Below are 12,539 nucleotides of genomic sequence, written 5' to 3' on the forward strand. Positions count from 1 at the left end.
TTAAAAGCTTATCAGTATACAGTATCTCCTTAAGAAATGCAGATCCAAACAGTTTTCAGCACCCAAGAAACGCCGATTGGAACTGACTCGCTGAAAGAGAGAGAACCGTGGCTGTTGAAATCAAAACCGCAGTGCGCCTGGGCAGAATATTATGCTCAGGAACATGACAGTGTTGGCAAAGTAGGTGAGGGAAATTGAAAAAAAAATATTCAAGACACACATTTTATTCTATAAACAAGAATAATACCCTGCATTGTCATCTTGCGTGAATTATTTCTGTGCATTTTTGTTCATTGTGAAATAATAATGTTCCCCCCCTTCTGTAATGTGAGCGAGTGTAGTAGCTGTGCTGAAGGGAAACCACTGTGCTTCAGTCAGAGAGAACAAGGCAGTGGGCTAAGGAGAGCAGGAGGCATGCGACTCGAGCAAAGGGTGCAGAGAGCAAGAGCAAACAGGAGCAGCCCACTGAGCGTTTCCGAATGATCCCTCCAAACACCACATCATCAGAATGGAGGAGAGCTGCTGTTGTCGTGGGACAGAGCTGTCTCCTCGAGGATGTGGCGTGGGAAAGCTGTGTTGTTGGGTGGGAAAAGAATCCATCCAGATCCCCCAAAAATTGCAAGGTGTATTAGCCCAAAACAACGAGAACCAGCAGTCAATGAACTTGTTCTTGCACATTAATTAACAGATTACCTCCGTGTGGGTAGAAGCAGCAGCCATTGACCCGGACACTGTATTTTAGGCATAATTGCACACGACAGGTTATTCTCATATTTCAGGTCAGAGTCCTGATGTGCTTTTTCCTCTAGCTGCCATGTGTGTCTTCCTCTCGGTGCCTGTGACAGACAGCGAAGGAAGCATGTATTAGATGAACCCTTCTTTCCCGTGATGGGAAGAGAAATACAGTAGCAGCACAAAGGGGAGGCCAGGCAAAACTCAGGCATGCAATTTCCCCAAAGATGGATCCCCTGGCTTTGTTTCTGGAGTGTGTGTGCACATGTACCCAGACAGATTTGTTGAAAATAATAAAATGGAATAAGCACAGAGAGGCACTGTCTGTAGCTCTGGGTGGGGGGAGGAGGGCCTGAGTGGCTGGGGGAGGGAAGATGTGGCAGTTTTCCTACGATGATGAAGAAAAAAGAGGCATACAAAGAGTAGGTTTTTCATTGTGTGAAAAATATAAACACAGATGAGTTCTGTCTTTGATTTGTTCATGCTTTTCACTCTGCACAGCAGGGATGTTCTAAAGAACCTGCCCTCTTTGCATTTTCGATAAATAGGGACTGTGGACCCTGCATGATGTGATTATATTCTTACTTGCCACTCTTTGTACATTGCATTATTTGCTTTTTAAGTGCACCAGAAACTTCTCGTCCATCTGGGTGCATTTCAGGCGTCTTTTCTGTCCCCGGGTTTTGTGGGGTGCTTCGGGCAGCCGCGTCCCGGAACGGCTCTGGCTTGGAGTTTCCAGGGGTGCTGCCGGTGCCGGGGGTCTCAGGGAATACCGGGGAACGGGGGGGAAGATGCCTATTCCGGCGTCTTGACAAGAACATGTCCGCCGGCTGCTCCTGCCGCAAGAGCTCACCGTGGTGCCTACTAACCAGGAGATCAAAAATTATCGATTTCATGGCGCTGCGTGATCTGGATATGTAAGCGTCCTCCAAAAAAAAAAATGAATTAGCATTTCGCAAAAAAAAAAGGGGAAAAAGAATCCACTCAGTACTTTTTAAGAAAGAATGTTTTCGGTAGAAGATGAGATAGAACACAAAAGGGGGCATTCTGTCATTGCATACGAACTATTTAACCATTTTTATTAAAAAAAAAACTGTTCAAGGGTGTGAACCTAAAAATGCATTGTGACGATACCCAGAATTTTGCCGCAGTCTTCATCTGCAGTCCCAGAATCCTTAGTAACCTAATCCCTTCTGCGACAGCAATACGCCTTTAACCTTTTCGGAGATGAAGAAGCCTGAAATCATTTAAAATGTAGATGATTTTTTTTTCTCCAAAATGGTGGCTCGCAACTCTACGTACTCTCTGGAATGAGATAATTATGCAATTTTTGCCATTCTCAGTCATATATGTATGTATTTGAAGTGCTTGTTATATACTGTAAATCCGACGCAAAAGATACGTATGGCCTGTCTCAGGAGAACTTTCCTTTCGATAATGAGTTGGTAGGGGAAGTGTCTTAAAGCCTACTTCAGCATGAAGACCCTAAATGCTATTCTTACAGCACAGGAGGCGTTCTCAGGGACAAAACTTGATCATTTTGTTTTACATATAATATTTTTGTTTAGATGGTGACTGTTTAGACCTGTTTTGTAGTTCAGTTTTTTAGTACTCTTGTTTAATATTGCTTCCTATTACATTGTGGTATAAAAGGGCCAATAGAAAATTAAATCTAAGAGATTTAAAATCTTTTGCCTTTTGGTTATTGGTCGTTTCTGTTGAGGGTTACAAGCTAAAGCAGAAAGCAGCTTTTCACAGACAACAGAAAACACTTCACGTCTTGAAAGGATTACGAAAAGTGATCAGATATTACCATTTTCTTCAGGTGCTAGTGCTTATAACTTCAGGCTCCAAACAGAAACAACACAAAAGTGACCTTCAAAAAACTGTAAATACTACCCATCGTACAGTCCAAGACAGAAACACTAAGCCGTTAAAGCATATTAAAATGCATTCCATATAAAAGGATTAAATATTAGTAGCCTAACTTTGTCTTCTTTACATAAAACAACAGTAAAATATAATTCATGCAATTAATACTTCTAGATTTTGTTTTTAATATATGTTTTTTTATGAACATGTATTATTCAAGATTATTTTAAATTTTAAAACTCAATACTTAATGTCAGCCTCATTTTTGTAATTCAGAGGATGTCACAAAAATACTTAAAAACGATTATGGAGGTGGATGTTTTCTGGAAATATACAGTGTGGAAATGCTAGTTCCATATCTCATCAGATAGATATTAGAATATGTCTAGAATTTAAAGATGTCTCTAAGGAAGAAGAAATTAACCAACTTTTGGTTTTTAATAACAATATACTGTAAAATTAAATGGATATCAGGACTCACTGTGTGACAAGATACATTTGAGCCCCATTTTAAGGAAAACAATTAACAGGCACCATTATTTATAAAATGACCAAATGTTTTTGTTGATATTATCCTTCACTAGTTTTTGCTTTAATATTTTGAAATATAAATGTTTCAAATTAGAAGCACATTCGGGAATATACCACCTCATGTACAATAGACTAACACAAATGTGCACCGTTATTTTAGGATCACATTATACTACTGGATATTTCTGACAAAAAGTCACAATGTTTCCTTCATTTTCAGTTGTATGTTTCATATGTGTTTACACACTTATATACAGTAATTTAAACACTTTCAGATGAGTCAGAACAACAGGTTAAATCATAAGGCTTGAGGTGAGACATTATATCTGTGTTACCATATGAATACTCTTTCCTTCTTTGACTTTAAATATAAAAAAGATATAACAAAAAATGGCAAAATTCCTATGTTATATCAAAACATTGTATTTAAAGTGGTATTAATCATTGGATGAATCTTTTCAAAATTAAGTTTTAGAATTATATCCTGCTCAGCGGCTTAAAATGTTGAGATTTCAAGCAATGCGGCATTGATTTATTCATTTATTTTCTTGATCCCTTGAGTCAATCTGACTGTAATGAAATTTCATTGAGGTTTAAAGTGTCTTTTTATCTCAGGCAAGACAAAGATAATTTACAAAACAGCAGTCATATGGTAATAAAGAGGAATCTTTTAAAAAAGGGAATACAAGTATCAAGTAAATTAAGTTCAGTAAAGAAAGGCATACAATTTAGCAATGCGGTAGCTCCTAAACACTGTCAAGTCGATCTTAATTATGGACAATACATTAACCAGACTATTGTGTTCCAGATTATCTTTGCAAAGTACTGTTAATTTAACTGAGGAGAGTCAATCTGGGCAAAACAATTTCAGTATTAATTACACTGCTCCCATTCCATAATAGTAATGAGCCTTTTCTGATGTCAGAATAATAAACGCTACATAATAAAAAAAAAACACAGCTAATTCCAAGTGTTTTGGCAAGACTGGCAAGCCTGCAAGACTGCAAGCCTGGTCATAAAGCTGCCGAATACCTAATGTAGGGCTAACAGCAGCAAGACAACAGTTTCCTGTCCAAATGAAAGCGTGAGCACCTATCCACAAGCAGTGATAAATCAGCCCAAACCTTTATTATTGCAGAATTGACCGGGAAATTCATCGTTCGGCCTGCCTGAATGTTCATCGGACAATAGCAACGTATAGTTCTTGAAAGCCATGCGGATCAGATACCACCTATTGACTCGTTCTGCTTGTTACCAAAAAGAAACGTCGGTGCTCTCTGCCATTCCAGAACGAAGACAGTTGTTACATTTTACCGATCTTTCTGAAATTCAGGTCCTTAAGATTCCTCTTGGAAAAAGTATTTGAAAGCGACAGATGTTTGCTGAATTTTAACTGATTTACTAAAACAGGACATGGGTCAGGGTACTTCTCTAAGTCAATAATAATAATAAATAATAAATAATAAATAATAATAATAATGATCTCCTTTAAGATCAATAATTATCTGTTTTTGAGTCTTTTTAAAATGACACAAACTTTGTTGAGCTTTTGTCAGGCAATGGCGCCTCTTGATTGTGGTTCACCAGGGTTTACATTACAGCAGATATAATATATCTGACATCAAGCTGAGGACAAGTGTTCTATAGGGCAGCAGCATATGCTAAATCAGGGCTGAGCTCCTCACCATGCAGAATGGTGGACAATAGGAGCAATACACATGTCCTGCATTGTTATTCCAGTGTAACAAAGTGGGGAACGTCGTAATTCAGTTCAAAAAGAATCTGGGTCAGGAAATTTGTTTTGTTCCAAAATCCTGGTAACTTTGGCTGCAATCTGTAAACGTGTCAGTTATTTCCAACTGAATTGAGGGAATCTATATTGAATAATTTAATGAAGAATAATTTAGCTTCCACTTGTTATTTTGTTAAAGGGCAAAATACTGACATTGAAGCTCTGTACATAACAGACATACAGGAAAATTACAGGTAAACCAAGCTGACAATTTCCTTGCATATTGCTTTATTTTCTCATACAGTAGGTACTATGGATTGTTTGTTTCACTTTTATTGAGTGTTATAAATTGCTTTTACAGTGATATTTTTCCATAACTAAAACACAAGTCTCTCCTAAACTACATAGCATTTTCATCTCAGGCCTATTTTTTATAAAGCTTTTCCTACACAAATTCAATTCATAAAAGCTTTTAAAAACCACTTGATTGGCAAATATAAAAAAACAAATCACACAGGTCAGTTAAAGATTGTCAGTTTGTTGACTTGATGTGATTAATTCAACTTTCAAACATGGCATGCAAAATAATTGAAAAAAATATCATTACATATATTTAACACATTTTGTCGAGTCTGAATCCAAGAATTCAAAACATAATAATATAATGATAACTGTAATCATTATTTTATAATAGTGTAGTGTCTATGAAAAACATTTGTCAATGGTTTGGGAATTGTTTATTAAATGCTCTGTTTTTGAGAACACCCATCCATATAAACACAAAGCCACGTTTAGCAATATTAGTGTTGTATAGTTTGCAGTGATAACTAAAACTAATACATACAAAGAGAGTCCTTATGAAAGACGTATTTTTAGACATCTTATTTTTAATTATCAGAAAAAAAACATTAAGTTTATTTTTTGTCTGTATTAATACTACACCTTGCCTTGAAACCTTTTCCAGTGATTACTAAAGTGAAGGCAGTTTTTTCCAAATAACGGTCTGAACTAACATTTTACTAAAATATTGCTTTTAATTTCTTTGATATTGGTAAATATATCCAAGTATTATCCCTCTGCATCATCCCTATTTTACCAAGTGTTGAACTATATGAGTTTTATTTTTTCCCCAAACTATATTATTATTAAAAGTATAGAAAACAATTAAGACCAATTTCCTGTATTGGACTTTGTCGTACTTCAGATTGAAATAAATGTGTTATTCATCAAGGGAAACAAAAAAGTGCTGTGAATGGAAATATATACAACCTGTGAGCTGTTTTTGTTTTCCATGTATTAAAGTAAATCACAGCTTTCAAAACTGCAATCATTTAAAGTATTATGTATAGCAATAATAATGATAGTGATTGTGTATTACAGTGACAGGATGGCTTTTATTCAGTTTTCAGTGGTTATTATTCATCATTATCATCTTAAAATGCTTTTGTTGCTTGATCCATCTTTAAGGGATGATTCAATTCGCTAGCATGGAGTATAATTTCAAGAAGAGCAGAATTTGTAAAACAATGTTAGGAAATAAAAAAGGTGCCTTGTAGCTTAGAATAAAAACTCTCACATATGAATTTGGGGTGGTTACAAAATGAACACCAAAGTGCAGGTCTGGTACAAACAGCAAACTTCCTGTGCACAATTCTAAAACTGCTTGCACTTGAGTTTGAATTGAAGTCATGTAGCAAAACACAAACAAAATGACTTTCACAAGTCTGAGTTACAGTTTTTTAAAAGACATTTATGTATTCTAGTGTGTATTTTCCATAGAATGCTGCACATACAGTACTTTCTTTTAAAAAATGATCTAAACTGGATAGTTCTAACAGTTCTAAATAGATTACCTACATATAAATGACTATAAATATTTATATATATATAGTATAAACTGGATGTCCTAACGTCAGAATAATTTAATTAAATCTGATACCTAGGCCTTAGGAAGAATCTGATAGTTTGTATTCTGTAAACATCCAATACCTATTTTTGGCCTTTGTCTTTAATAAAAAAAAATGTATTGTTTTTTTTTGCAAGCTTAAAATATTGGTTTAGAATTTTTAGGAGAAGAAAAATGTAATAGAAGAAGACAAAATATTTGGGGAACATTATTTATTCAGTTAATTCAAAAATTGTTGATTAATTTATGTATTCATATTATTAGATGGAGTCTAGCATTTTAGATACTGTTGTCTTTTGCCTTGTTAGCCTATATGGGGAAAAAGCAAAATACTACACTGAAGAATCAAATAAAACATTTTCTTTTATATTAACCAACTGTAGTAATCAATTATTGTAGCAGAAAATGGCAGATTGGTATTAAAAGGTAAACCTGTTTTTCTGAAGTTTCTTTTAAGTATAGTATGTGTGCATTTTATTTGGAAATCTAAAATGACCTTTTTAAATTTTTCTTTAAAGCAGTTTTTACATACTTTTAAATAAAGGAGCAAAGGTTTCCACGTATTTCTGTTAATTTCAGATGATTTTCATGCAGATATTTATTTATAAAGAAACATATCACGTATACCGTATCCAGGCACAGAAAATACCAAACGTTTTAGTTGCACCTTTCACTTGAAACAAAAAACATTAACACTTACTATCCGCAAAGACATTTTTTATTTACAGTGTATTCTTAAAGCAATACACATGTCATCTTTTACACAAAAGAAAACGAGGAAAGTGATTATTTAAGGAATATCTGTTGGAACTAGACTCAGTGATTCCTCATTAGGCCATCCAAATCCTATTTGTCCCCAGTTTTTGTGCAATTAGTCATAAGAGGCTTTCTAAATTGCCTGTTTAACTTAATGCAGATTTGATGGAAAACAGTGCCCTGTATATTACGATAAAAATAAACGCTTAGACTCATACAGCAACAGCAATTTATGAGCCTCATACTATATTTGAAAAAAGCAATAAATGCTGTTTTTTTTCCAGCACACAATAATGCTCAGGGGGAAATTTTTATATTGATCATTCAATCATATAAATAAAACATAAACCACCTACAGGAGTTTAAAAAAAGAAGCTGAATAACAATAAAATAAATTGGATTTGCTCGATGTCTTTCTGGGCTGGTTTGATTAGAATTGGATGTTGTCTCAATTTCTGTGCTGTTTAAAGGCCTCGTGTTTCCCAGGCTTGAAGACCTAACAGATGAAATGGCACATCTTTCAGCTGTTTAAAGAAAATTATTTAATCCTCGATAAAGGCCACAGGACTTGAAGATCTCATTAAGAGGAGCCACGAAAACACAATGATCGGTTTCAGACATCTGTTAAAAAGTATCAGCAGAATGGTGGGTACCAGGTAAGACTCAAACTTGCGATATGATGTTAGCAACATAAAAAGTGGTGACTGTGAAAGTATTACAGATTAACACCGCAAGCTGGAGAGGGTGAACAAATCAAAACTGTAGAGTACAGAATATTAAAATAACTTCTTGACCAATACAAGCAGAAGCAGCTGCCACTGGGGCCATTATTTTCACCCAGAAGTAAATAAATACATAAAGTGTACCAGTAGGATTTTGCCAAATGTCTGCAAAAAAAGTGAAAGGGGTTCTTAAAATGCAATGCACATTCCGTAGGGTAAGTATACAAGGTAACAGATGAGACATCCAGCTTCCAGTGCCCGAGAGTAGGATATATCCTTCCAGTTCTCTGAGAGCTTAAATTTTACATAAACATCAGTTTAATAATGTTGTAGGAATATAGATCTACCTGTCATGCTCACCCAGCCCTGACAAAAAATAAAACTTGCAAACAGACAGGTTACACTGTATGTATCTGCTTGTGTGTATTGGCTACACAACTTAAAATGATTTAAATGCACCAGATGAAAAGCTCATTAAGGCACTGCAAATACATATTTTGAAACTAATGTTTCAACCATGTTTATTGCAATGGGTTTCCTGGAAAGAGGTTCCTCTTCAGAGTTAATTATATTTGCAGTTCTTCAGCACAAATTAAAGAAAAAGGGATTGGAGGTGCTCATTACAGCTGATGTGTGCAGGGGCCTAGACAAAAGAACGATTCCAGAATGAATAGTGTTTGTGTCCTGTATGAAGTGTCAGACTTTCCCGGTCCATTCGATGGGTCCTCTTTAAAGTGTCGATGTGTGGCGTACAGGCTACAAACTGGGAATAATCTCTACAGATGAATAAAACTACGAGAGTTTCCACGGCACCATTTGATCTGATTTACTCTGGCAGACAGAAAAAAAAAATATCATTGTGGTTTTAGAGACTTGTGTCTTGTTACTTAAGAATGTCAACCAGGGCCTACTAAGCTTGTCCAAGAGTATATAGCTGAGGCCAGAATACTGCGGTTCCTCAACCCAGGACTTACCACGAGCTCCAAGCACTGGGCTGACACGAGCAATAGATTTCTTTCACTGTGCCTCGTTTTCCTGAGGCCTACCAGGAAAACAGGGGTGTACAGTAGATCTGTGTCTCTCAGCAGAGCCAGAGAGGATCTGTGTGTATTCAAGTGGCTTTTAACAGCTAAGCTTCTTCAACAAAATATTTCTGTTGTTATAAACTGTACATCAGCATAAACTTTTATATATAAAACTAAATGTAACATTTTAGCATAATCATGATCAACAAAATTCACCTTTATATAAGATAAGCCTGCTGGCTAAAGCCAGACATTGTGACTGAAATTGGAACAATATTGTTAAATGTTGTGGGAAAACAGATATGAAATCATGCATATAGTCTGAACCAACTGCTGACAGTGAGCCTGCAATAGGGAACACAGCAGTGAAGCCCAGCCCCCTGCATATGCTGAAAGACCATGTGTGTTCCTAAGAATAAATTCTGCGTTCCCTTTTCTCATATTTGACAATATAGCTGCTTCGGATTTTATTAAATTTTACTGTGTAAAGGGGCAGCATGTACAATTCATCTGTAACTCATTAGCTTACAAATATATTTCTCTATGATGACAAAGACATGCATTTTTCTGAAGACAGTGAGCTGTTTTCACAGAAGGTCTTGCAGCACGAGGTTTGAAAAAACGGTCAGAACTCAAGACCAACAGCAACGCATGATCCTTGCTGGGTCCCTGTGTTCCCTGCTCTGCACACAGTTGAGACAATAACCCACAATTAAACTTCCTTCTTTCATCATCTGCCTTTCTTGCTTAGAGTGAAAGATGTGTCTTGACCACCTGCCATTACAACGTCACATTGTAATCAGCTTCACAACAGTAACTGGAGACACTGGGTCCAGGTCTCGCACCGTGAACATCTAGTGTTTCTAATCATTCAGATGCAGGACTCGCAACAGTTCAATCAGCCACTTGTGGGACGTTATCAACTGCCATTGGGGAGGGACAACAAGGACAAGTCAATCTCACACAGCTGTATATACACACCATCATTACGAAAGTCCCCACATAAACTGCACTCCTCTCAGGCCTCCCTCCTGCAGCTGCCCCTGGTCCACTCCTCTCTGAAACGGGTTCGAGCCTCCTTGTCCTGTGGCCAGAGGCTGTCCATTAACCAAGCGGCATAAGCCAATTTTTTTCCTCACCAAGTATTCCAAGTATTGACAGGCGTTCAACGCTTGTACTCTGGTGTCCCTGGTGAAATTGTTTTCTGCTCTGTTAATCTACTCGGATAAACAGGTAAAGAGCATGATGCATATCTGGCTCAGGAACTATTTTGATATTATTGCAACTGTATTTTTTTAAATCATGGATTTTTTTTCCACGGGAGTTTGAGGAGAGAGGTATATAAAAGGTCCAGCGCATTTCTAGAAAATAAATGATCTACTGATCTTTTCACTAGATCGTACAATTTGTTGCACAGGAACAATAGCAAACACTAATAACACTTTCCTCAGAGAGGAACTCTTAAGTGAATGATTCTGTCATATTTCCCATGCCCAGCAGAGCAGTTCCAGTATATTACATGAATTAAGATGAAATGGTCCATCAACTGTTGTGTAAACAATGAACTGCTTGTTAGTGCAGACTACTCGCACTCTCTGACTCTCAGATCAGCTCTGCCCAGTGAACTTCTTTCACAGTATACAGGTTTTATTCCTGTGCACTGTGTCACAGCTGACCCTCTCAGATAACACACTGATCAGATGGATTTACCTGCCTTCCTTACAGATACCCACCCTGAACACATGCGATGGGAGCAACACACACAGTCAAGCTGCAGTTTCCCAACCCCTGCAGACTGCAGCACGATGCAGCACCACATCACGCAAGGAAGAGCGGATCTTCAGCCTGGAACAAAGAGAGTGCTGCTCGTTCTTGTTGTGGAAATATTCCACATATAATAATAATTGTACAATTTTACATCTGCTCTTGGTAGTTTCACCACTAAAAAAAAAAAGATTCCCTTTTCATATTCTTCGGCTTTTCACTGGAATGTATAAGACACAAACACAAACCTATACAACAGAGTCATTTTTCAAAATCTTTAAAGGCTTCTGCTGATAGCCAATAGGAGCAGAGGGCAAGCTACTGTAGGGGTTTGCTTCTGTGCTGCCACACAGTAAAGTTTCTTATCAATGGGACTTTCAAGGAAAAATTGAGAAGACATTAAACTATAATATACACGTGACATTTCAGACTTGAGATCTGAATCATCTATTCCGTTCAGTGTTTAGCTTTAAGGTTTAAACAATTCCACCAGTCGTTAACGTTTGAAGGCCTAAAGCACTCTGGTAACCTAAGTGCAGATCAGGGGTGTCAAACTCCATCCCTGAAGGAACTCTATATTCCAATCCAAGGAGTCAATTAAACAATTAACCTAATTATTTTCTTAGTTTGACAGAAACAGGCTGTTTCTTAACCTTTTTCACGGTTCATTACTTAAGTCATTACAGGTTCAATTACCTGTAGAACATCTTAGGTTTTCCAGTTACACAGATGTTAAATAATTGTCAGGTAGGTTACTGAGAGCTCAGGTGGACCAGACACCAGACATGGTGGGAAAAGGACTGAATTGAGTCCCTTGCTCTACAGACGCCAAAGTGTTGTTTTGTCAGATAAACAAAGTGTTGGATGAATAACATGTTTATGCGTTTACGTGGGAAGTGTCCACGTGAATACAGAAAAATCACAGAACATTTAAAACAACAAGTCACCTGTGTCGTGTGGTCCACGTGTTTCTACTGATTGCTTCACTTCAGATGATATTTCACCCAACACGTGCGTCCTGTTTTCAGTTCCATAACAACACGATAAAAGAAAAAGTTCCAATTAACAATCAATTATGACCGCATGTAACACACTGGATTTGGAAGCGCTAGAAAAAGCCCTCTGAAACTACATAAGTAGGACAAATGTTAGCCATGAGAGATACGGCAGTGGATATCTGGAGGCTTACCCAGACACTTCCAGGTGTTCTGCTCATTAAATCGTGTTGTAACATTGCGCTTTAAATTTGTCAATAAAAACAGATTTCGGAACTCGTGGTTCCTGTGTATTCTGCTCTTCTGGAGACACCCACTGCCTCCCTGGGCTCATCCGGGGCGTGCATAGCGCCGAGGACCCACTGCTCGCCTCATGACGTGCCATCCACGGAGGAGCGCATGTTTATGGGACGCCCTGTCGTTTCCAGAAACCTCCGCCATCCCACGAGTCTCGCCGGACCCGCAAAGCTTCAAAGTGCGTCGCTCGGCTGGAATCCTAGGTCC

At 37.4% G+C, this 12,539-nt stretch overlaps 1 long non-coding RNA gene across 3 annotated transcripts in view; it reads left to right on the forward strand.

Moving 5' to 3' along the window:
* Positions 1-11,245, forward strand: part of LOC107078554 (uncharacterized) — a 36,437-nt gene extending 25,192 nt beyond the window's left edge. For 2 of the 3 annotated variants that reach the window (XR_011190830.1, XR_011190827.1), the window contains 2 exons: positions 8,016-8,185; positions 11,002-11,245. This is a non-coding gene — a long non-coding RNA (uncharacterized lncRNA). Of the gene's footprint in view, positions 1-7,999; positions 8,186-11,001 lie in introns of all 3 variants that reach the window. The other variant, XR_011190829.1, reaches the window with a different exon arrangement.
* Positions 11,246-12,539: the final 1,294 nt, after the last annotated feature.

Source organism: Lepisosteus oculatus, chromosome 10, assembly GCF_040954835.1.
Source record: "Lepisosteus oculatus isolate fLepOcu1 chromosome 10, fLepOcu1.hap2, whole genome shotgun sequence".
NCBI classification, from domain to species: Eukaryota; Metazoa; Chordata; class Actinopteri; order Semionotiformes; family Lepisosteidae; genus Lepisosteus; species Lepisosteus oculatus.